Source organism: Aquarana catesbeiana, linkage group LG05 (assembly GCF_042186555.1).
Source record: "Aquarana catesbeiana isolate 2022-GZ linkage group LG05, ASM4218655v1, whole genome shotgun sequence".
Classification (NCBI taxonomy): domain Eukaryota; kingdom Metazoa; phylum Chordata; class Amphibia; order Anura; family Ranidae; genus Aquarana; species Aquarana catesbeiana.
In genome coordinates this window covers 484,861,454-484,885,195 of record NC_133328.1, presented here as the reverse complement: position 1 = coordinate 484,885,195, position 23,742 = coordinate 484,861,454, and the positions used below count along the sequence as shown (strand labels likewise).

Below are 23,742 nucleotides of genomic sequence, written 5' to 3'. Positions count from 1 at the left end.
GTAGAACGTTGGTGGTGTTCTCCTACGACAGGCAGGCAGTTGATTTTGCTAGCTGCAGTATCAGTATATATATATCCCAGCTTAGTGCAGCTACAGTATGTCTGGAAGGCCAACAAGGAGAGGCAGACAGTCACAAGGCAATAAAAGAGGGAAAGCAGGCTCTGTGTCTAGAGGCAACAGTGCTGGTCATTGAGACAGTGCATCCTCATCAGCACGTGGCCGTGGACACGCTTGCCCTTTTTTTTCGGCAGCTAGCCATGTTGAGCCGCAACATGCGGAAGACTTGGTCGAGTGGATGACCAAGCCATCCTCATCCTCCTCATCCTCTCTCACCCATGCTCAGGGTACTTTGTCTGGCAAAGCAGCTGCCAACGCGGCCTCTTCTCTCGGCTCAATGGCATCAGTGACTCCTGCCCTAGCCCCACCATGTCCTCCTGAGGAGTCCATCGAACTGTTTGACCACAGTGTTGGGTACATGCTCCACGAGGATGCCCAGCGTTTAGAAGACTCTGATGATGATACTGAGCTAGATGAAAGCAGTAATGTGAGCACGGACAGAGGGGGGCCCAAGAAGGACAGCAATCTGGCAGTCATGCTCCCCCTGCTGCTGCATACTGCCAGGTTTGCTCCAGTGATGAGGAGGGAGGGGATGATGAGGTCACTGACTCAACATGGGTGCCTGATAGGAGAGAGGAGGAGGAGGAGGAGGCACATCACCAACGAGGCAGGATGCCCTCCAGGGGCCAGCCTAAGGGCAGCACACTGACTGCATCACACCCCAAAGCTCCGCATGTGCAGGGTGCTGCTGTCTCTGCACGTTATTCCAAAAGTTCTTTGGTGTGGGCCTTATTTGAGATGAGTGCATCAGATTGCACCGCTGCTATTTGCAACATATGTCTCAAGAGTATCTCGCGTGGCCAAAACATCTCCCGCTTGGGCACCACATACTTGACCAGACATATGTTGACCTGCCATGCAGTTCATTGGCAAGCGTATTTAAAAGACCCACACCAAAGAACAAAGAGGACCTCTCCTTGCTCCTCATCAGCTGAGATCTCCAACCCCACTATACCTTCAGTCCTCTCTGAGACCTGCACTGAGAGGAATGAAGGTGTAGAATTAGGTGTGTCACAGCCAAGTACTTGTGGGCAATCTGCTTTCGGTACACCGACGTCAGATTGTACCAGGCAAATTTCCCTGCCCCAGCTGCTGCACCGCAGAAAGAAGTTCGCTCCCAGCCATCCACATGCCCAGTGGTTGAATGCTAGCTTGGCAAAATTGCTAGCACTTCAACTGCTGCCTTTTCAGTTGGTAGACTCTGCCCCCTTCTGTGAGTTTGTGGAATGTGCGGTTCCTCAGTGGCAGATACCCAAACGCCACTTTTTCTCACGGAAGGCGATTCCGGCTCTCTACCGGCATGTGGAAGGCAATGTCCATGCCTCGCTGGACAGGGCAGTCAGCGGTAAGGTGCTTATTACCGCTGACTCATGGTCCAGCAGGCATGGACAGGGACGTTACCTAAGTTTCACGGCGCATTGGGTGACTCTGCTGGCAGCTGAGAAGGATTCAGGACAAGGTGCAGTTGTGTTGGAGGTTGTTCTGCCACCACGCCTCAAAAAGGCCACTACTAATGATTGTGACACACCTCTCTCCTCCACCCCCTCCTCTTCTTCTTCCTCTATGACCTCTTCCTGTGCTTTGTCCTCGGAACCAGCGGTGCTCCGTAGCCGTTCAAGGGGCTACGCAAGTATGCAGGCCAAAAGATGCCATGCGGTGCTTGAGCTGGTGTGCTTGGGGGACAGGAGCCACACTGGGGTAGAGGTTCTGTCAGCTCTGCAGGGGCAGGTTCAGAGGTGGTTGACGCCATGCCAGCTTAAGGCAGGAATGGTGGTTTGCGATAATGGCACCAACCTCCTCTCTGCCCTCCGACAGGGACAAATGACCCATGTGCCCTGTTTGGCTCACATCCTTAACTTGGTGGTGCAGCGGTTCTTGGGCAGGTAACCGGGCTTACAGGATGTCCTGAGGCAGGCCAGGAAAGTCTGTGTGCATTTCCGCCGGTCATATAATGCCAGTGCTCGGCTGGCAGACCTCCAAAAGGAGTTTAACCTGCCCAAGAACCACCTAATCTGTAACATGCCCACCAGGTGGAACTCAACGTTGGCCATGCTGCAGTGGCTGCACATGCAGAAGAGGGCCATCAATGAGTACCTGTGCGACTATGGCACCAGGACAGGGTCAGGGGAGCTTGTTTTTTTTCCCAATGCCAGTGGGCCATGATCAGGGATGCATGCACTGTCCTGTCACCATTTGAGGAGGCCACGAGGATGGTGAGCAGTGACAGTGCATGCATCAGTGACACTGTCCCCCCTTGTCCACCTGTTGGAGCACACGCTCCTTGGAATAATGGACAGGGCACTTGAGGCAGAACAGAGGCAGGAAGAGGAGGACTTAGCTCTCAATGCCCCTTCATCCAGACAGTGTTCCTGCATGCCCTCTGATCACACAGGAAGAGGAGGAGGAGGATTGTGTCAGTATGGAGGTGGAGCCTGGCACTAAGCATCAGCAGCAGTCTTTAAGGGATCAGTCCCAAGAAACACATGGACTTGTACGTGGCTGGGAGGAGGTGGCTGCGGACCATGTCGTCCTTAGTGACCCAGAGGACTCCGGACCGAATGCCTCAGCAAACCTACGCTGCATGGCCTCCCTGATCCTGCAAAGCCTGCGTAAGGATCCTCGTATTCATGGTATCAAGGAGAAGGACCAATACTGGCTGGCAACCCTCCATGATCCACGTTACAAGGGTAAGGTTGCGGACCTTATCTTGCCATCGCAGAGGGAGCAGAGGATGAAACATCTTCGGGAGGCCTTGCAGAAAGGTCTGTGCAATGCGTTCCCAGAGACTGGGTGGTTACAAACTCCTGTTTCTGGACAACATGTTGCTGAGGCTTCGGTCAGTGAAAGAAGGAGCGGTGGAGAAGGTGGCCGTCTGACCGATGCGTTCAGACAATTTTTTAGTCCGCAGCCCCATGGTATGATCGGTTCCAGCAACCATCGCCAGCGTCTGTTTTACATGGTGTAGAAATACCCAGGGGCAAGATCTGACTTGGACACCTTTCCCACCGAAAATCATCTGGGTTACTGGTTCTTGAGCATGGATCACTGGCCAGAGCTTGCACAGTATGCAATTGAGCTACTGGCCTGTCCTGCATCCAGCGTTCTTTTGGAACGCACATTCAGTGCTGCTGGAGGCTTTGTAACCGATCACAGGGTGCGTCTGTGCACTGACTCGGTCGATCGACTGACCTTCATAAAAATGAATCAGTCTTGGATCACCACCAGCTACCAAGCACCTGATGCTGATGTAACCGAATAATTTTTTTTGAAATCTCAGATCCCTTCAAAGACTGCCTATGCTGATGCTGAGTGACTATCCTTAGTAATTATCCTCTTCCTCCTCAATGATCACTGTGCTGCCTTTGCAAGCTAATTACGTTATAATTACTTATATAGAATGTGTAGTTTACCACTGCCATCTAGTGGCCAAAGTCTGTAGCAGCTTTATCTTCAGTCATGTAAATTTCTCATACAAGATGTGACCTTTGGTTCAGGAAGTTCTTCAGCCATTTTAGATTGTCATTCTACATGGATGCAGCATGTCTGTTTCTCTCCCAAGGGGCTTGAGACATCATCACCTGTAAGTGACTTTCTGTTGTGTCATCTGTCATTTATGCTAGATTAGTTATTCTATGTGTACTGATATCTTGTTATTGTATTGTATTGCAGTTTCACAAAAAATAAAAAAAATAAAAACTAAAATAAAGTTGGATCACTTCGGTAGACAAATCAAGCATTGGGCTTCCGTTTACTGGAGTCTCTGACAAGTGTTTAGCTGTCCGTTTAGAACCACACATAGTCAGTGTTTTGAGAGCGGAACAATCACGCTGATAGCTTGTAAGAACATTTTTGGTTCTAGGCGCCGCCACCAGTGCCTAAGCCCAATTTTTCAGCCCCTATTTAACAGGGGCGTGTAATTACAATTTTTGATGCAATACTTTGCAGTAGGGCTCATTCCTGCGTTCCAACTAGAGTATCTGTGAGGGGTTGCAGTGTTGTGGCACCAGCACCAGTGCCTAAGGCCCAATTTTTCAGCCCTTGTTTAACAGGAGCGTGTGATTACAATTCTTGATCTAATATTTCACAGCAGGGCCCATTTTGCGCCCACCAAGAGCGAGTTAGGACTTACAGTGTTCTGGCACCAGCACCACCACCACCGGCCCAATTTTTCATCCCCTGTTCAACTGGGGCATGTAATTACAATTTTTGATGCAATACTTTGCAGCAGGGCTCGTTCCTGCATTCCAACTAGAGTATCTGTGAGGGGTTGCAGTGTTGTGGCACCAGCACCAGCACCAGTGCCTAAGGCCCAATTTTTCAGCCCCTGTTCAACAGGGGCATGTAATTACAATTCTTGAACTGATATTTCACAGCAGGGCCCGTTTCTGCACCCACCAAGAGCGAGTGAGGACTTACAGTGTTGTGGCACCAGCACCACCACCACCACCACCAAAGGCCCAATTTTTCTGCCCCTGTTCAACAGGGGCATGTAATTACAATTCTTGATCTAATATTTCACAGCAGGGCCCTGTGAGGGCTTACAGTGTTGTGGCCACAACAATACCTAAGGCCCAAATTTCTGCTGAGTATATAGGGCAGGCCCCTACTTTCAAACATCCAACTTACAAACGACTCCTACTTGCAAACGGAAGGAGACAACAGGAAGTGAGATGAAATCTACCCCTAGGAAGGGAAATTCTCTCCTGTAAGAGTTAATATGGGAAAAACATTTCTCCTTTCCACTGATGCTTTATCACCAATCCTTGTTTCACAAAAAAACCCCAAATTTTCAAAAAACATTTGTCATTGGGACAAAAAGTGAGGTGAAATCTTCTGAAGAGGACCACAGACAGCAAAACAAATGTCACAGGGGTGATAACCCTTCCCTATGTTTTCCAAAAAGCTTAAAATAGATTTTTTGGCTGGAGCTAAACATGTTAAAAATGTACCAGTTCAAAATTACAAACAGATTCTACTTAACAACAAACCTACAGTCCCTGTCTTGTTTGCACGGCCTGTATACTGCTGTTCAGAGTACAGAGCCTGTATACTTCTGTTTCCTTTTTTAATTTGGGTTCCCCTTAATATCTATACAAGACCCAAAGGGCCTAGTAATGGACTGGGGGGTACCCATGCCGTTTGTCTTACTGATTTTCATCCATATTGCCAGGACCCGACATTACATTACAAGCGGTTTTAAATGACTTTTTTTCCTTTAAAAATGACATTTTGTGCAGGGACTGTTCTGAACACGGGAAACACGAGCCACTTTACAGGCATACTATAGACACCCCCCAGGTACGATATTTAAAGGAATATTTCACTTTTTTTTTTTAATTTAAGCATCATTAAAATCACTGCTCCCGAAAAAATGGCTGTTTTTTTTGCATTGATTCATGTCCCCTGGGGCAGGACCCGGGTCCCCAAATCCTTTTTAGGACAATACCTTTCAAATTAGCCTTTAAAATGAGCACTTTTGATTTCGAACATTGGAGTCCCATAGACGTCAATGGGGTTCTAACCTTCGTGCGAGTTTTCGGTCCTTTCGCAGGTTCTGGTGCGATCTGAACCGGGGGGTGTTCGGCTCATCCCTACTTGTCAGACCCGCTGGGGGTTGGGATAGTCACAGCACATGAGGAAGTATGGAATCCTGAGGATCCGTTGCTCTACTCCATTGGGGGACCGCCAGAAATCACTGTGTTTCCAGGAGCCAGGTACCTCCCGGATCTGTGGAATGCAGAGCACCTATGATTGGGAGTGATGTCAGCACCTGAGGCAGGAGGGTGGGCATGGCTAATGTATTTTGGAGTCGTCCGCTGCTCCTTTCTAAAAAACCTGATTGGACACCTGCAATCAGCCTATATTTGTAATGATAGCCATTGTACACAGAAATACCGGGACAGTGCCTGGGCTCAGGAGGAGTAGCCAGGTTACTTGATGGACAGTGTAGGATTAGTATGAAGCTGTCTCTTCAGCCAATTCAGCATTGTGTGCATACATAACAGCATGGTATAACATTGCAACAAAGACACATTGAATTAAAATGTATTACTATATGAGCATAACATGTTGTTGTGGGCCAATAATAATAACAAATAGAAAAAAATGGACAATATAAAATAATAATTAAAAAAATAACAAAATGGAGTCAAACAGCAATTAAATAGCAATCCTCATGACAACCACAATTGATATTCCCTAATAAAACTGAACTTATGAAAATGCGTTGTATTAAAATGATATGGTCATGAAAGAAAACCATTTTTTGAAAACAATTCTCAGGGAAACACTTCTAAAAGAAACATAATTCATAAAAATGATATGGTATCCAATAAGCTGACTATTTGATTTTTAAGTGACAGTTATAAACTTAATGAGATAACCACTAGAGAGAGTGAGGCCATAAGGAGTGAGTGAATCTAAAATGTAAATCCAAAAGGTTTCCCTTTCACGTAAACGCATAAGGCATTCAGCGAGGTGGAAATGACCAGGTATGGACTCTATAACCCAAATTTTAAGATTAATAGAGGATCATTTATGTGTGATGGAAAAATGTCTAAGAACACTGTGTTTTGTGACACTCTCTTCTATAAATCTTTCGCCAAAATGGGCAGAATATTACATGCCCATTTTGGAGAACATTGCAGGTTTGTAGAAGAGCAAGTAGGTGCATTCTTCGAAAATGACTCAACCCATTGCCCCCTGCTTTGGAAGGGGTACAGAGAGATATAAAGAATTTGCTATAACTTTTTGCCCTAAGTCCATAGAGAATCTGTGGGGTATTGTCAAGAGGAAGATGAGAGACACCAGACCCAACAATGCAGACAAGCTGAATGCCACTATCAAAGCAACCTGGGCTTCCATTACCCCTCAGCAGTGCCACAGGCTGATTGCCTCCATGCCACGCCGCATTGATGCAGTAATTCATACAAAAGGAGCCCCAACTAAGTATTGAGTGCATACTATACTGTAAATGGACATGCATTTCACTAAGCCAACATTTCTGTATTAAAAATTATTTTTTATATTGGTCCTAGGTAATATTCTAATTTTCTGAGATACAAAATTTAGAGTTTTCACTAGCTGTAAGCCATAATCCTCAAAATTAAAAAAAAGAAATGCTTGAAATATATCACTCTGTGTGTAATGCATCTATATAAAATATTTGAGTTTCACATTTTGAATTGAATTACTGAAACAAATTAGCTTTTTGATGATGTTCTATTATATTCTTTTTTTTTTCTTTTGGCGGAGCAGGGAAGACACACAAAGAAGAGAAGGATTAATGTCAGTGTGTGAGTTAAGATTTTGTACATTGATCACTCCCTTCCTATCTCCCTTCTTCTCCTCTTCCCACACTCATTCCTATTGCACGGTCAACATACTCCTTACTTCTGAGAAAATCAGTGAAGCAATCCCAGAAAGTACATTACTGGGTGACATTACAAACACAAGCAGAGTACAGAAAACCTTCAGGATGCCATACTGCATTGACATTTTGATAGTTTAAAAAATTACAGTGGCTGCAGGTTGAAATGGAAAGGTAGTTTTCCATAATATAACACATTACCGATAAATACTGTATTTATCGGCGTATAACACGCACAGGCGTATAACACGCACATTCATTTTAGGAGGGAAGTTTCAGGAAAAAAACTTAAATTTTAAATAAGGAACTTTGAAGCAAAATAAGGGTCAGTGCCCATCTTCAGCCTCACCATTGCCATCAATGCAGCTTGATCAATGCCCATCTGCAGTCTCACAAGTGCCATCAATGCAGCCTCATCAGTCCACATCAATGCAGCCTCACCATTGCCTTCAATGCAGCAGCCTCATCATTGCCATCAGTGCAGCCTGAATTATGCCCATCTGCAGCCTAGAGGGGATAGGGAGGGGAGCGGGATGAGCGCCGACAGATTTCATACAGTGAGAATCCCCTATGATAGACAGAACAGTGGTCCAAGGGCGGCCCAGGAGATGGGACTTCCTATTACAGAGGCCGCCAAGTAAACAGGAGATTCTCACTGTATGTAATCTGATGGCGCTCACCCCACCCCCCTCCCTGTCCCCTCCCAGGCAACCAAAATGAAAGTATTGGCGTATAACACGCACATGCTATTTGTACCGGATTTACCGGACGCTAAAAAATAATTGTATATATAAGTGTATTCAAAGGTTTATCTTTTTTCCCCCTAAAAAACATTAGTTAAATGTGTCAAATTTTTGTTTTAGTTGGCAAAATAAATTGAAATGAATCAAAAATGAAGGTCCAGCCAAAGCTTTTATTTCTTTAGAATATGGAGGGTAAGTATTAGAGCCTCTATTTTATTTCAGTCTGTGGGGTAGATTTACTCAATCTGGTGCAGCTGTGTATGGTAGCCAATCAGCTTCTAACTTCAGTTTGTTAATTTAAGCTATGGCAATTAAATCTGGAAGCTGATTGGTTTCTATGCAGAGTTGCACCAGATTTTGCACTCTCCAGTTTTAGCCTTATGCCCCGTACACACGATCGGACATTGATCAGACATTCCGACAACAAAATCCATGGATTTTTTCCGACGGATGTTGGCTCAAACTTGTTTTGCATATACACGGTCGCACAAAGTTGTCGGAATTTCCGATCGACAAGAACGCGGTGACGTACACCATGTATGACAAGACTAGAAAAGGCCAGTTCAGAACCAAGAGCAGCACCCTTTGGGCTCCTTTTGCTAATCTCATGTTAGTAAAAGTTTGGTGAGAGACGATTCGTGCTTTTTCAGACTCGTGGTTTTCAGATCGTTTTCTGCTGTTCAGTTTGTGCTTGTGGGTTTGTATCTGCTCTTTAGTGCGTGCAGCAAGTGACACATGACTCTTGTCATTCTGTTCTTGTTCGTTCGTTACTGTTTTTCAGGTCGCTCTTCACAGGCCTTGCTGTTCTTCAGTGCGTTCTGTTACTTCGTTCTGAGCAGCCGACCATTTTCTAGCCATGTTGCATATACGTACTCCTCGTAGAGTTCGTGCTGTGCGGGGGATTGATGTTGGGGTCCTGACCTTGACACAAGTCCAGTCCATGAACAAGGTGGGGAGGAGTTCATGGACCAAGAATTGGTTGCTTTAGTGTGACCAGTTCTGTCATATGCCTTTGCTCCGTGAGATCCGTGAGAATAATCCTGATGATTTCACAAAAATTCTTCGGATGGCGGACCCCGTATTTCACCATTTGTTGGCTTTGCTGACCCCTTATATTAGCAGGCAGGATACCTGCATGAGGCAAGCCATCATTCCGGAGCAGAGGCTAGTCGCCACCCTGCGGTACTTGGCGATGGGGAGAAGCCTGCAGGACTTGAAGTTCTCGGCAGGCATCTCCCCCCAGGCTCTGGGGATCATTATCCCGGAGACCTGTTCTGCCATCATCCAGGTCCTGCAGAAGGAGTATATGAAGGTAAGATTTTTATCCTTTAATATCACATTTTATTGTATTTAATGTTTGCTAATGTATTGTATTTTTTTCCTCATTCCCTAATTACCATGATTGTAATACGCTGTGAATGTCCCCTTTGTCCTCATGTATGCTGGCTTTTTAGGTAATTTTTTTTTCTCCTTCATACATATTTGCCTTCACTTACCAGCATGGTCTCCTGGCCCTATATTCACCTCATGTAGTCACTTAACAATGTATTTGATCAGCTCCATAGTAGTGCTTTACCCCAAACACCCCCTAAAATGTTTTAAAATGTGATTTGTGCTTTAAATTCAGGCAGAGTGCCAGAGGCTTTTTTTGGGGGGTCCCCAAATCATTTGGAACCCTCCCTCCCCCCAACTGCTAAGTCAGCTGATACCAATTCTCTATCCTCAATCATCTATCTGCTGACTTTGCCAAACCCATACACACTATACCCACCTCTTTTGTGGTCAGATGTATGGATGACTTCCCAAAAGCATGTAGTGCAAGGGCCTGCCTGTATACTTTCAAATGGTACTGTTTGAAGTTTCTGTATACTATCATTATCTTGATAGGTAATAGCAGAATGTCCAAATGTGCTCAAATGTGTACAATGTGTATTTATATCTTTGTATTATGACACTTCTTACCTGTCCAGTGGGCTGCCAATAGTGTAACTAAGGAGGGGCTGTTCAAAGTAATACCCATTATTTAGGCATTCATCTCTCAATGAAGTGGAGAGGGTTACCTGTCCAAGAGCCCCCCCCCCTATAATCTTAGCAATGGCCCATGAGGGGGGGGGGATCTGATAGGTGTACCTTATCCTTTTGTCTTTAAAAACTCCCTCAAATAAATGTTATCTTGATGTTGGCCAAGAATGTTTGTGTCTAATCTGCTTTCCCTGTTTATGTGCAAAATGACTAAATTATTTTTTTTGTTCGACTCCACAGTTTCCTTCCACGCCACAGGAATGGCAGACTGTGGCCTCCCACTTTGCCCAGCGGTGGGACTTTCCTTAATGCGGAGGGGAAATTGATGGGAAACACGTCCAAATCGTCACACCACCCAACCCGGGGTCGTACTATTATAATTATAAGGGGTTCAATAGTATTGTGATGTTGGCGGTGGTGTCGGCTACTTATGAGTTCCTGTATGTGTACGTGGGGAAGAATGGCCGGATGTCCAATGGTGGAGTCATCACCAGACGGAGTTCTACAGGCATCTCCAGAATGGCAGGTTGGTCTTGCCACCTCCAGAAGACAATGTGGAAGGACTCCCATGCGTCTTCGTGGCGGATGAAGCATTTGCGCTGGGGGACCATCTTATGCGGCCATTCCGATGAGGACCCTCACCCCGGACCAGAGGGTTTTTAATTACCAGCTGGCCAGAGCCAGAAGAGTGGTGGAGAACACGTTTGGAATCATGACCAGCCGGTTCCGCATATTTCTTACACCCATACATATGGCGGAGTATAAACTGAATCATATAATCCTGGCGTGCTGTGTTCTGCACAACTTTTTACGGCAACATTCTGCCAACTATGCTGGCTCAGTTGGGCCTGAGGCTGGACTTCAAAATGAAATGACCCTGACGGCGCTTGAAAGTGGCCGCCCTGGCTTGCCCCCCCTGAGTGCCCGTGATGTCTGGCTAAGATACCTTGAATACTTTGCGGGTAGGGGTGCTATCAATATGCCAGACAATGTCTGAAACCTTTTTCAAATAAAAAAACAAATACCTACTCAATACTTTGATGACATTTACTGCTTGTGCTTGTTTTAGCTGACCCTGACAGAAATGTGATGAGTCCTGAAAATGGCATGATTGTGTAACCTTACAAAGCACTGGTGGGTGTTATTTACTAAAGGCAAAGACACTTTGCACTACAAGTGCACTTGAAACTGCACTGAAACTGCACTTGTAGTGCAAAGTGGATTTGCCCTTAGGAAATAACCCCCCATTGTCACAGAAAACACCAATTAGAGCACCACAAAAGTGTTGTAGCGTTGAGACAATAATACACACATTCTTGATTAACAATCTTTTTAATACCAGCACAATCACATGTGCATTTAGAAAAGGTTTTTTTAAAACAAACCAACATGTTTTTGTATAACAATTTTTGGGGTCACATTATAAAAAGTAGAAATGTCCATTTAAAATAAAACAGGCATGTTTAAAACCAACAAGAAAGACACAAATCTTGAACTTACAAAGTTCACTTTTGGTAGAACTTGAAGGCAATATCAGACATGAGTATTTACAAACTGTGTTTGATATTGTGTTCAGATGGGGTGAAGTCACCCCAGGAAAAGCCAAATTTTGAAGATGCACACAAATTTACGAATGTCAACATGTGCTATCTGCCATCACAGGGGATCAAGGGACGTGTTTTGGAGGTGCAACCCCTTCCTCACAGCTACTTTATTATTGAGGAAGGGGTTGCACCCCCAAAACGCGTCTATTGATCTCCTGTGATGGCAGATAGCACATGTTGACACACTGCGTGCCTCTTCAAAATTTGGCTTTTCTCAAATTTGTCACAAAATTTCAAAAATTTGTAGCACACAAAAAAACACAGGGATTTGGAGGGGTTTTAAACTCTCCCTAAAACATCAATGATGTTCTTCATTTTTTGAATAACATCATTGATGTTTTTCTTGATGTTTTCCAAGTCCCTATTACACCCCATGATCTCCCCGCTTAGGATCTGTGCACTTTCCGAGGTGAAAGGATCTGGATCCACAACATCACGATCACCTAAGAAGATAGAAACCAAAAAACACCATGTATTATAAATATGCCGGCATCCATCTCTTACCTGAGCCTGTGGTCGCAGACACTCACCTGTTGTGGTGCCAATTTCCACCACGTCTTCCTCCTCCTGCTCTGCTTGTTCTGGGTGGATTTCCTCTTCTTCCAGAGGTGGGGGGTCTCTGGTCTCCTCGGATGAGGGGTGTCCTCTGAGTTTTTTCTCCCCTATGTAACAAAAAATAGGTCTACTTAGCACACAGATATTTGATGGCAGAACTATAAATATGAAACATTGCTTGGAAGTGGGGTACAATTGTCTGTTTTGGCATAGTTCCAAGATGTAGAATTTTTCTTGTCCTTTGTGAAGCTTCAATACTTACCTGTTGGTATGGAGTCACCCCTATAGTATACACTGGAGCACCTGTGTGGGCCCCCTAATAAAAAGGGTGTTCTTGTGTCCCATACTAGTGCTCCAGCGTCCAGATGTGTAAACAGCTGCTGAGTGTCCTCTCCTTACACAGAATCTAGTTTGCATTTCATTCTAGTAACAAACCCATCTACACAACCAAATTAGTTTCACACAAGTAGGCCCTAAAAAATGTGGGCAAATGCATATGGACAAAACAATGGTGTTTTATAGGCCGAAAGAAAAATGTTTGATATGAACGAATAATGTGCCCATGAACATGAAAGTTGACATTTTAAACTGGATAACAGTTAATAAAAGCACATGGAGCAGCACGAACGTAATAAACATAAAAAGAATAGGAACACAGGACAACTTGCAGCACTCTCTGGATCTTTCTGTACTGCTCGTGCTCTCTTAATTTTAGGTCCGATAACTGCTTCCTGAGCTGATCTTTCGATCAACGTACACCGAAATTCTGGTGCAGACTTTTGACCACTTTTGCCATGATCTTGGCCTTTCGGACATTGGAGTTGGGGTAAGGTCTATACTTTCCATCATAGTTGGCCTTCTTCAGGATATCGACCATCTCCAACATCTCCCCAAAGGACATATTTGATGCCTTAAATCGTCTCCTTCTGGATCGGGACATTTCTGGCTTCGGGCTCTCCTCCTCCACCTCCTCGTTGCTGTAATTAGCACACACCTGCTCTGACTCCGCCATGTGCTTTTCCTCACTGCGACGAACGAGAAGGGGTGGGGAATAGACTAGAAAGAACGTCAGGGGCAGGCGGAGTTTCACACATGCGCAGTGTCTATAAAGCGTAACACGCGTGCGTAGTACGTACAATCTGTGAGCAGAGGAAGAAGTAACGGAGGCAACGATCGTGATAACAAAGGTAAGATTTAACATTGGGCCTATACTTCTTCCAGATTGAGGCCTGTCTTTGCACAAGTTTAGAAGACTTTAGGCTGACATTAGGGTTTGTCTTGTGTTGTGTATTTCAAATAAAATGGATGGCTTCAATGACCACAACTTCCTCCCCCTGTTCATAGACAAGTACAGGGAGCTGTCCTGTCTGTGGCAGGTGAAACATGCGCATTGGTTCTGAGCCCTTAATAAAGGAATTTTTGTTTCAATTATACTCGCCTATGTGTGTTTTCCTTCAAAAAGGACAGTTTGTTTGTGAGGAGGCAGGTACATTTCAAAAATACAATGTGAAATTAACAAGGGACACCAACAACAAGCAATCTCCTAGAGATTAAATAATCCAAGATATTAATGGTGTTGTGGTAACTTGACACACAAAACACACACAAAAGGGAATCACGATAAATAATAAAGAAAGAAGTTTGTGAGAACTCTGTGTGAATATCAGCAGCAAAACTACTTCATTCTTCTCACATTATAAAGAAGAAGAGAGTGCGCTGTATTAAACAATTTTTTACATTGCAACGTGATGAAAGTGCTGTATCCATTCCGAACGCTAATTTTACCAGACCGAGCTGTTCTGTCTCGGAATTTCTTCTGCGCATGCATGGCACTTTGTGCGTTGGAATTGTCCACACACGGTCGAAATTGACGTGATCGGATTTTGTTGTCGGAAAATTTTATAGCCTGCTCTCAAACTTTGTGCGTCGGAAAATCCGATGGAAAATGTCTGATGGAGCCCACACACGGTCGGAATTTCCGACAACACGCTTCGATCGCACATTTTCCGTCAGAAAATCCGACCATGTGTACGGGGCATTACAGACTAGGAAGTGATCAGGAATCTATTGACTGAAATCACAGTCAAAACAAATAACTTTTTTAGTAGCATTAGGAAAGGTTAGAACTTTTTACATATTTGTCATAGGGACAGGAAGTAAGGAAAAATCTCCTCAGCGGGGTCGCAGTCAGAGAAAAAAAGAGCCTGAGAAATTGTATTACTTCCCCACTCTATTTAAGGTAATAAAAATTGCTTGGCTGGAATTTAACATTTAGGCTGGGTTCACACTAGTGCGAATTGGATGCGGGTTTCTCCACATCCAGTTTGCATGACAGGAGAGTATGGATTCTCAATGAAAGCAGCCACAGAGCGGATTACACAGGGGTCCTGTGCCTCTTTAGTTACGTTTCAGGTCCGAATTCAGGCAAAAAGGTGTGCCTGATTCATCCCTGAAATGGAGAACAGGGACGCAGGGAACCCCTGCTGTGAGCCGCATCCGCACTAAGTATGAACCCAGCCTAAGAAATGAACTGCCATTTTTGCTGTATCTTCTCATTACTTACCTTCTTAAATTCAACTTAAGCAGTTTTTCATTTTATTTACAAACTAGACCATGCCCAAATCAGGGATTTTGCCTACCTGACCAGAATAGGGAAGACTTGGAACATCTTTTGGTTAAGGCTCATGCTCTTCATGTAGAGAAAACCATGGCCTCCTACTTAATGATGGATTGTGGACCAAAATGTCTGCTAGCATCAAAGTAATCTAGGAGGCAATTCAAATACTGCTACTAGTACATGTTAGCTATGTTAGCATATGATGGATATCATTTATTTCTTTCAGTGTTGGTTCTCACAAAAAAAAACAGAGCCTGTTGACATTTGACCCCATTATAAATATTATAAATAATACAATTTTCTAATGTATGCACATTTTCCAATGTTGTGTCCCATTTAAAGAGATAAATCATGGAAACATGGGGTGCTATAGGAAATGGCATCCCAGCAGCTTCCTCTGCAGGCATTTTACAAGCCTTGTGATGATGTCACAGGAAGTAAAAAAAGCTGCTTCTCACTACAGAAACTTGGTCAAAATAGATGGAACCTGCTCTAGAAGGGGAGAGAGGTCTTGAGGGTAAATGTTGGTAATGCCTGGGTATATACCTAAAGTGGTTGTAAACTTCTGACATGAAAAATGAACAAAGCCTAAATCCAAAGCACTGGGTGTCATTTCTCTCTGCTGTCTAGTTCCTCTGCTATCTGCAAAAAATGGAGGGGAGTGGGGGAGGGTAGCTCCAGCACACAACTTGTGATTGATAGCCTCCTCTGTTTCCCTGCGGGCTGTGTAAAGGTGCTTGTATCTCTTTCCTCCACTTAGCTCTCAGATTAAAGAGACCTTGCCTCTCTGAACTGTGCAGTGTGTGATGTCAGATCCCCCCCCCACCTGCTAGAATTCAGAGATGCTGTGTAAAATGTGTGCTTCTGTAGAGGAAATATAGCTGCAGATAAAGAGGCACAACTTATGTAGGAGGATTTGTTTACTCTCTGTGTATCACCTGGGTATATGTAAGGGTTTTCAACCACTTTAAAGATCCCCGCCCCCTGCCTGCTAGAATTCAGAGATGCTGTGTAAAATGTGTGCTTCTGTAGAGGAAATATAGCTGCAGATAAAGAGGTACAACTTATGTAGGAGGATTTGTTTACTCTCTGTGTATCACCTGGGTATATGTAAGGGTTTTCAACCACTTTAAAGAGCCATAGAATGTAACATCTAGATAATTCAGTATCTAGGTATAAATAAGTCTGATTTTTGGGTGATCATTATTTTTTCTGCAGACTGCTTGTGGTTCACAGACCAGCTGGGAATAAGTAATACATAAGTAATACATAAGTAATACATAAGTAATACATGGTATTTGCAATGTGTTTAGACTTAGAATTTAGACTCTGGTCTACATCCAACAGTAGTAATAAAATGAAAATATGCATACAATCATTTGAGATTTTTTTTTGTGCATTTCTAAAACAATATTTATCAAAAGAACATGCTTATATTTTTTCTCAAATAGTTTCATTTTAATATACAACTTTTTAGAAAGAAGTTATATTGGAGTAGTAAAGTAAAAGATTAATCATGATTCTTGTAAATTTCTGCTCAACAGCCTGCAGCTGCTCAGTATTTCCCTTGGATACATATCTGTGCATAGTATATTTTTCATTGTTTGCTGCCCTTAAGCAAAAGCCGTTTGATGGTCTACTTCTCCCAGAGCAATGCTGCAGTAGCAGAAAATAACATGAAACATACTGTGTTACATATATATCAGACTGTTTATTTTTATTTTACCAGCAAAACAAATTATACAATTTTATTCCTATCATCTCAGTAGGAGAGCAAAAGCCAGCATTCAACATTTATAACATATGAGTGTCATTTTTGTTTTCTTATCTTTTGAGTTTTGATGTTTCTTTAACAGTAAACAGTTCTGTGTGTGTATGTTTTGAAGAAAAAACTGGAAACAAAAAAATGCATTAATACATAAAAAAGTCCTAAATATATATATATGTATGTATATATATATATATATATATATATATATATATATATATATATATATATATATATATATATATATATATATATATATATATATATGTGTAAAAAAGAAGGACAATGTGTATTTCTCCTACAGGCATTAGAGGTAAAAAAGAAGACCCATTAAAGGATTTGCTAATGGCAGCATTCTTCATGTTAGAACTTGGCCTCCTCTCCTGTATGCTAAATGGCACCAGTACCATATATACTCGAGTATACGCCGACCCGAATATAAGCTGAGGGGGGCTTTTTTAGCATAAAAAATGTGCTGAAAAACTCGGCTTATACATGAGTATATACGGTAAATAAATGGCTCTTACTAGGTCACTGAAGTGTACACTTTAAATATACAGTGCCTTGAAAAAGTATTCATGCCCTTTAAAATTTGCCACATTTTGTCATGTTATAACCAAAAACATAAATGTATTTTATTGGGATTTTATATTATAGACCAACACAAGTGGCGCATAATTGTGAATTGGAAGGAAAATGATAAATGGTTTTCAAAATTTTTTACAAATAAATATCTGAAAAGTGTGGCATTCATTTGTATTCAGCCCCCTTTACTCTGATACCCCTAACTAAAATCTAGTGGAACCCATTGACTTCAGAAGTCACCTAATTAGTAATCAGAGTCCACCTGTGTGTAATTTAACCTCAGTATAAATACAGATGTTCTGTGAAGCCATCAGAGGTTTGTTAGAGAACGTTAGTGAACAAACAGCATCACGAAGGCCAAGGAACACACCAGACAGGTCAGAGATAAAGTTGTGAAGAATTTTAAAACAGGATTAGGTTATAAAAAAAAATCCCAAGCTTTGAACATCTAATGGAGCACTGTTCAATCCATCCTCTGAAAATGAAAAGAGTATGGCACAACTGCAAAACTACCAAGACATGACTTTCCACCTAAACTGACAGGCTGGGCAAGGAGAGTATAAATCAGAGAAGCAGCCAAGAGGCCCATGGTAACTCTGGAGGAGCTGCAGAGATTACAGCTCAGGTGGGAGAATCTGTCCACAGGACAACTATTATTCATGCACTCCACAAATCTGTCCTTTATGAAAGAGTGGCTAGCCATTGTTAAAAGAAAGCCATAAGAAGTCCTGTTTGCAGTTTGTGAGAAGCCATGGGGAGGACACAGCAAACATGTGGAAACTAGATGCTCTGGTCAGATGAGACCAAAATTGAACTTTTTGGCCTAAAAACAGAGAGCTTTTTGTGGTGGAAATCTAATGCCCTGTACACACGGTCGGATTTTCCGACGAAAAATGTGCGATCGGAGCTTGTTGTTCGAAATTCTGATCGTGTGTCGGCTCCATCGGACTTTTTCCATCGGATTTTCCGACACACAAAGTTTGAGAGCAGGCTATAAAATTTTCCGACAACAAAATCCGATTGCGTCAATTCCGACTGTGTGTGGACAATTCCGACGCACAAAGTGCCACGCATGCTCAGAATAAATTCCGAGACGCAACTGCTCGGTCTGGTAAAATGAGCATTCGTAATGGATATAGCACTTTTGTCAGGCTGCAATGTTTTAAATTGTTTAATGCAGCACACTCTCTTCTTATTTATAATGCTAGAAGAATGAAATAGTTTTGCTGCTCATATTCACACAAACTTCTCACAAACGTCTTTCTTTATTATTTATCGTGATTTCATGAATATAATATTTTTTTTGTCACATCTCCCGAAAAAATAATATTTTTGGGATATTTTTAGAATTTTGTTAGAGTTTTTTATTCGTAATTTTTATTTTATTTTTTGCTCCAGAATAGTTTTGGGTGTGTCAAGTTACCACAACACGATTATTATCTTGTATTATTTAATCTCAAGGAGATTGCTTGGTGTTGGTGTCTCTTGTTAATTTCATATTGTATTTTTGAAATGTACCTGCCTCCTCACAAACAAACTGTCCTTTTTGAATGAAAACACACATAGGCGAGTATAATAAATCAAACCAAAAATTTATTAAGGGCTCATAACCAAAGAAAAAGGGAGGCAACGATGGAGAAACAGCAGAAATTGGCGAAGCCTTTGGCCCCCAGGGCACACATCAATTATTTCCAGACAAAATTGGTGGCCTAAGGAGTCCATATATAAGGGAGTTCAGTTTGGTCCAGAAGTCCAAGAGATCATGAACAGCAGCAGATGACATATCTGTCCCCAGGCTGTGGTCATACAAGAGCCTGCATCTTTTGTCAGACCAGAATGAACCCAGGTTATCACTCTCTGGTCTTCCTTCCACGCTTCCTTCCATGCTGTGTCTGTGGTGGTGGAGCTGTGGCAGGAGGAGGAGGAGGAGGATCATGCAACTCACTCAGGTGGGTATTGAGTGTGATTTCGCCCCTCAACCCCTTATTTAATGTTTGATAAATGAGTTCCTCACACATGAGGCGTTGGCCCTCCTGCATGTCCTGCAGTTTGGTGGCAGACATGTAGGCAAAGGCCACGAGTGGGGGTGGCTTTCAGGGACACAGAAGCCTCCTGAATCAGCCTGAGTGCTGAATCCTGCACATTACTCCCCTTCCTGGGTCTTTTGTTTGGAAGGCGGAGGGGAGGGACCTGCAATTCTGTCAGGCTCCTACTGGGCCCGGCCTTCTCCTGGCTGCCACTTAGCACCGCCTCCTACTGGCTGCCACTAACCATCGCCTCCTCCAGTGTGCCACATTCCACAGCCTCCTCCTGTGTGCCACATTCCACAGCCTCGTCCTGGCTGAGGTCTTCCTGTTTATGAAAAAGGGACATCGTTTTAGTTTTTTCTTCATCAATCACACACAATTTTCATCTCATGACTGTGGCAAATTAAATGTTAACAAATATAACAGACTATCATTCTGAGCCCAGCGTTTTTCATTCTTGTCCCAATTATTTTTTCCCACTACTGTCTATTGATATGTAAAACACTTTATTAAATCAGCAATTAGTGATCAATAATAACATCTAGTAAACATCATTTATTGACCAGAAATCTGTAGAACAATGCTATACCTGGCTCCAGCTGGGCTCCTCCACTTCTTCCTGGCTGGAAGTCCCAGGTTGGACATCGGAAGCCTCAGCTGGGGTGGAAGATAGGGTGGAAGGAAGAGTGGAAGGAGGGGTTGAGAGGGATTCCCTGACTTCAGTCTGGTCTGACAGAAAACTAAGTCTCTCATAGTACCACAGCCTGGGGACATAAACCTCATCTGCTGCAGTTCCTCATCTCTGGGAATCCTGGACCTTCTTGCTCTCCTTAAGATATGTGCTCCTCAGGCCACCAATTTTGGCTTTTAAATAGGAGATGGTTGCTGTGGGGACCACTGGCTTCACCAACTCCAGCAGTTTCTCCAGCGCTGCCTGCCTCTTTTGTTTATGATTATAATGCGCATGTTTCACCTGCCACAGACAGGACAGCTCCCTGTACTTGTCTATGAACAGGGGGAGGAAGTTGTGGTCATTGAAGCCATCCATTTTATTTGAAATACACAACACAAGACAAACCCTAATGTCAGGCTAAAGTCTCCTAATCTTGTCCCAATATAGGCCTCAATCTCTAAGCAGTATAGGCCCAAGTTTAAATGTTACCTTTGTTATCATGATCGGCCCTTCCGATACTCCTTCCACCACTCACAGATCGTTTGTACTATGCACGCTTTATATACTCTGCGCATCTGCCCGCCCCGGACGTTCTTTCTATTCTATTCCCCACCCCTTCTCGTTCGGCGCAGTGGGGAAAAGCACATGGCGGAGACACAGCAGGTGCATGCTAATAGCAGCAACGAGGAGGAGGAGAGCCAGAAACATCACGATCCCGGAGGAGACGATTTAAGGCCTCAGATATGTCCTTTGTGGAGATGGTGGAGATAGTCGACATACTGAAGAGGGCTGACTATGAGGGGAAGTATGGACCTTACCCCAACCCCAATGTCAGAAAGGCCAAGATCATGACTAAAGTTGTGAAGAGTCTGCACAGAAATTTTGGGGTACGTTGATCCAAGGATCAACTGAGGAAGCGGTGGTCGGACCTCAAATTAAGGGAGCACGATCAGTATAGAAGGGTCAGGAGAGTGCTGCAAAAAAGTAAGTAGTTGACCTGTGTTCGTATTCTTTATTTGCATTACGTTCGTGCTGCTCCATGTGCTTTTCTTTACTCTTGTACAGTTTAAAATGGCAACTTTCATGTTCATGGACACATTATTTGTTTTTGGAGACATTGTTTGTTCTGCCTATGTAAACACCATGTTTTGTCCAGATGCAGTTCAATACATTTTTTCTGGCCTACTTCTCTTAAAATAATTTTGGTGTCTAGATGGGTTTGTAACTAGAATGAAATGCAAACTAGATTCTGTGTAAGGAGAGGACACTCAGCAGCTGTTTACACATCTGGACGCTGTAGCACTAGTGTGGGACAAAAGAACACTCTGTTTATTAGGGGGCCCACACAGATGCTCCAGTGTATACTATAGGGATGTCTCCAATTGTGAAGCTTGTACAAAACAGGTAAGTATTCAAGCTTGACAAAGGAAAACAATATTTCTTCATCTTGGAACTCTGCCAAAACAGACAATTGTACCCCACTTCCAAGCAATGTTTCATATTCCTATTTCTGCCATCAAATATCTGTGTGCTAAGTATACCTATTTTTTTTACATAGGGGAGAAAAGACTCGGAGGACACCACTCATCACATGAGACCACAGACCCCTCATCTCAGGAAGAAGTGGAAATCCCACAAACACAACAGGAGGAGAAGAATGGATGCATTATAGAAATTGTCACCACAACAGGTGAGTGTCTGCGACCACAGGCTCAGGTAAGAGATGGATGCCTGCATATTTATAATACATGGTGTGTTTTTGTTTCTATATTTTTAGGTGATCGTGATGTTGTGGAAGAAGGTCATGGGGTGTAATATGGACTTGGAAAACATAAAGCAAAAAATCAATGATGTTCAAAACAAAATGAAGAACATCATTGATGTTTTAGGGAGAATTTAAAACCCCTCGAAATCCTGAATTATTTCATTTTTTTGTCCGGAAAATTTGTTGAACTTTTTTTGACATATTCTCAAAAAGCCAAATTTTGAAGATGTACACAGTGTGTCAACATGTGCTATCTACCATCACGGGAGATCAATGTATGTGTTTTGGGGGTGCAACCCCTTCCTCAATAATAAAGTAGCTAAGAGGAAGGGGTTGCACCCACAAAACACGTCCCTTGATCCCCCATGATGGCAGCTAGCACATGTTGACATTCGGCAATTTGTGTGCATCTTCTAAATTTGGCTTTTCCAGAGGTGACATCACCCCATCTGAACGCAATATCATACACAGTTTGTAAATACTCATGTCTGATATTGCCATCAATTTCTATAAAAGTTGAACTTTGTAAGTTCCAGATTTGTGTATTTCTTGTTGGTTTTAAACATGCCTGTTTTACCTTAAAAGGACATTTCTACTTTTATTAATGTGACCTAAAAATTTGTTATATAACAAACATGTTGGTTTATTTAAAAATCTTTTTTATAAATGCACATGTGATTGTGCTTGTATTAAAAGGATGGATAATCAACAATGTGTGGCTTCTTCTTTCAATGCTCATAAACATTTTTTGTGCTAAAATTGGTGTTTTCAGTGACAATGGGGGTTATTTCCTAAGGGCAAATCCACTTTGCACTACAAGTGCAGTTTCAGTGCAGTCTCAAGTGCACTTCTAGTGCAAAGTGTCTTTGCCTTTAGTAAATAACACCCCACAGTGCTTTATAATTTTACAGAATCATGCCATTTTCACGACTCCCCAAATGTCAGTCATGGTCAGCTAAAAGAAACACAAGCAGTAAATGTAAGCAAATATTTGTTCAGTTTAAATTTTTTTTATTTAAAAAATGTCTCAGACATTGTCTGGCATATTGATGGCCCCCCTACCCGCAAAGTATTCCATGTATCTTATACGGACCTCGCGGGCACTCAGGGGGGGGCAAGCCAGGACGGCCAGCTTCAAGCGCCATCAGGGTTGGTTCATTGAGATTAATTCCGGCTTCAGGCCCAACTGAGCCAGCATAGTTCACAGAATTTCTCCTTAAAAAGTTGTGGAGAACACAGCAAGCCAGGATGATGTGATTGAGTTTATATTCCGCCATGTGTATCGGTGTAAGAAATAGGCGGAACCGGCTGGCCATTATTCCAAATGTGTTCCCCACCACTCTTCTGGCTCTGGCCAGCCAGTAATTAAAAACCCTCTGGTCGGGGGTGAGGGTCCTCATAGGGAATGGTCGCATAAGATGGTCCCCACCCCTTGTAGTTGTAATAGTATGACCCCGAGTTGGGTGGTGGGATGATGTGGACGTGTTTCCCATCAGTTGCCCCTCCGCATTTAGGAAAGTCCCACCGCTGGGAAAAGTGGGAGGCCACAGTCTGCCATTCCTGTGGGTTGGAAGGAAACTGTGGAGTCAAACAAGAAAAATAAATTAATCATTTTGCATATAAACATGGAAAGCAGATTAGAAACAAACATTCTTGGCCAACATCAGTATTACTTTTTTTAGGGAGTATTTAAAGACAAAGATATAAGGTCCACCTATCAGATTCCTCCCCCACCCTCTCATGGGCCATTTAAATAAATTTATGGGGGGGGGAGATGTTTTGGACAGGTAACCCTCTCCACTTCATTGAGAGATGAATGCATAAATAATGTGGATTACTTTGGCCAGCCCCTCCTTACTTACACTATTGGCAGCCCACTGGACAGGTAAGAAGTGTC

At 43.1% G+C, this 23,742-nt stretch overlaps 1 long non-coding RNA gene across 1 annotated transcript in view; it reads left to right on the top strand.

The window, feature by feature from the left end:
* Positions 1-3,510: 3,510 nt before the first annotated feature.
* LOC141145960 (uncharacterized) overlaps positions 3,511-23,742 on the top strand; it is a 424,232-nt gene continuing 404,000 nt past the window's right edge. The window contains exon 1 of the long non-coding RNA XR_012244708.1: positions 3,511-3,697. This is a non-coding gene — a long non-coding RNA (uncharacterized lncRNA). The remainder of the gene's footprint in view (positions 3,698-23,742) is intronic.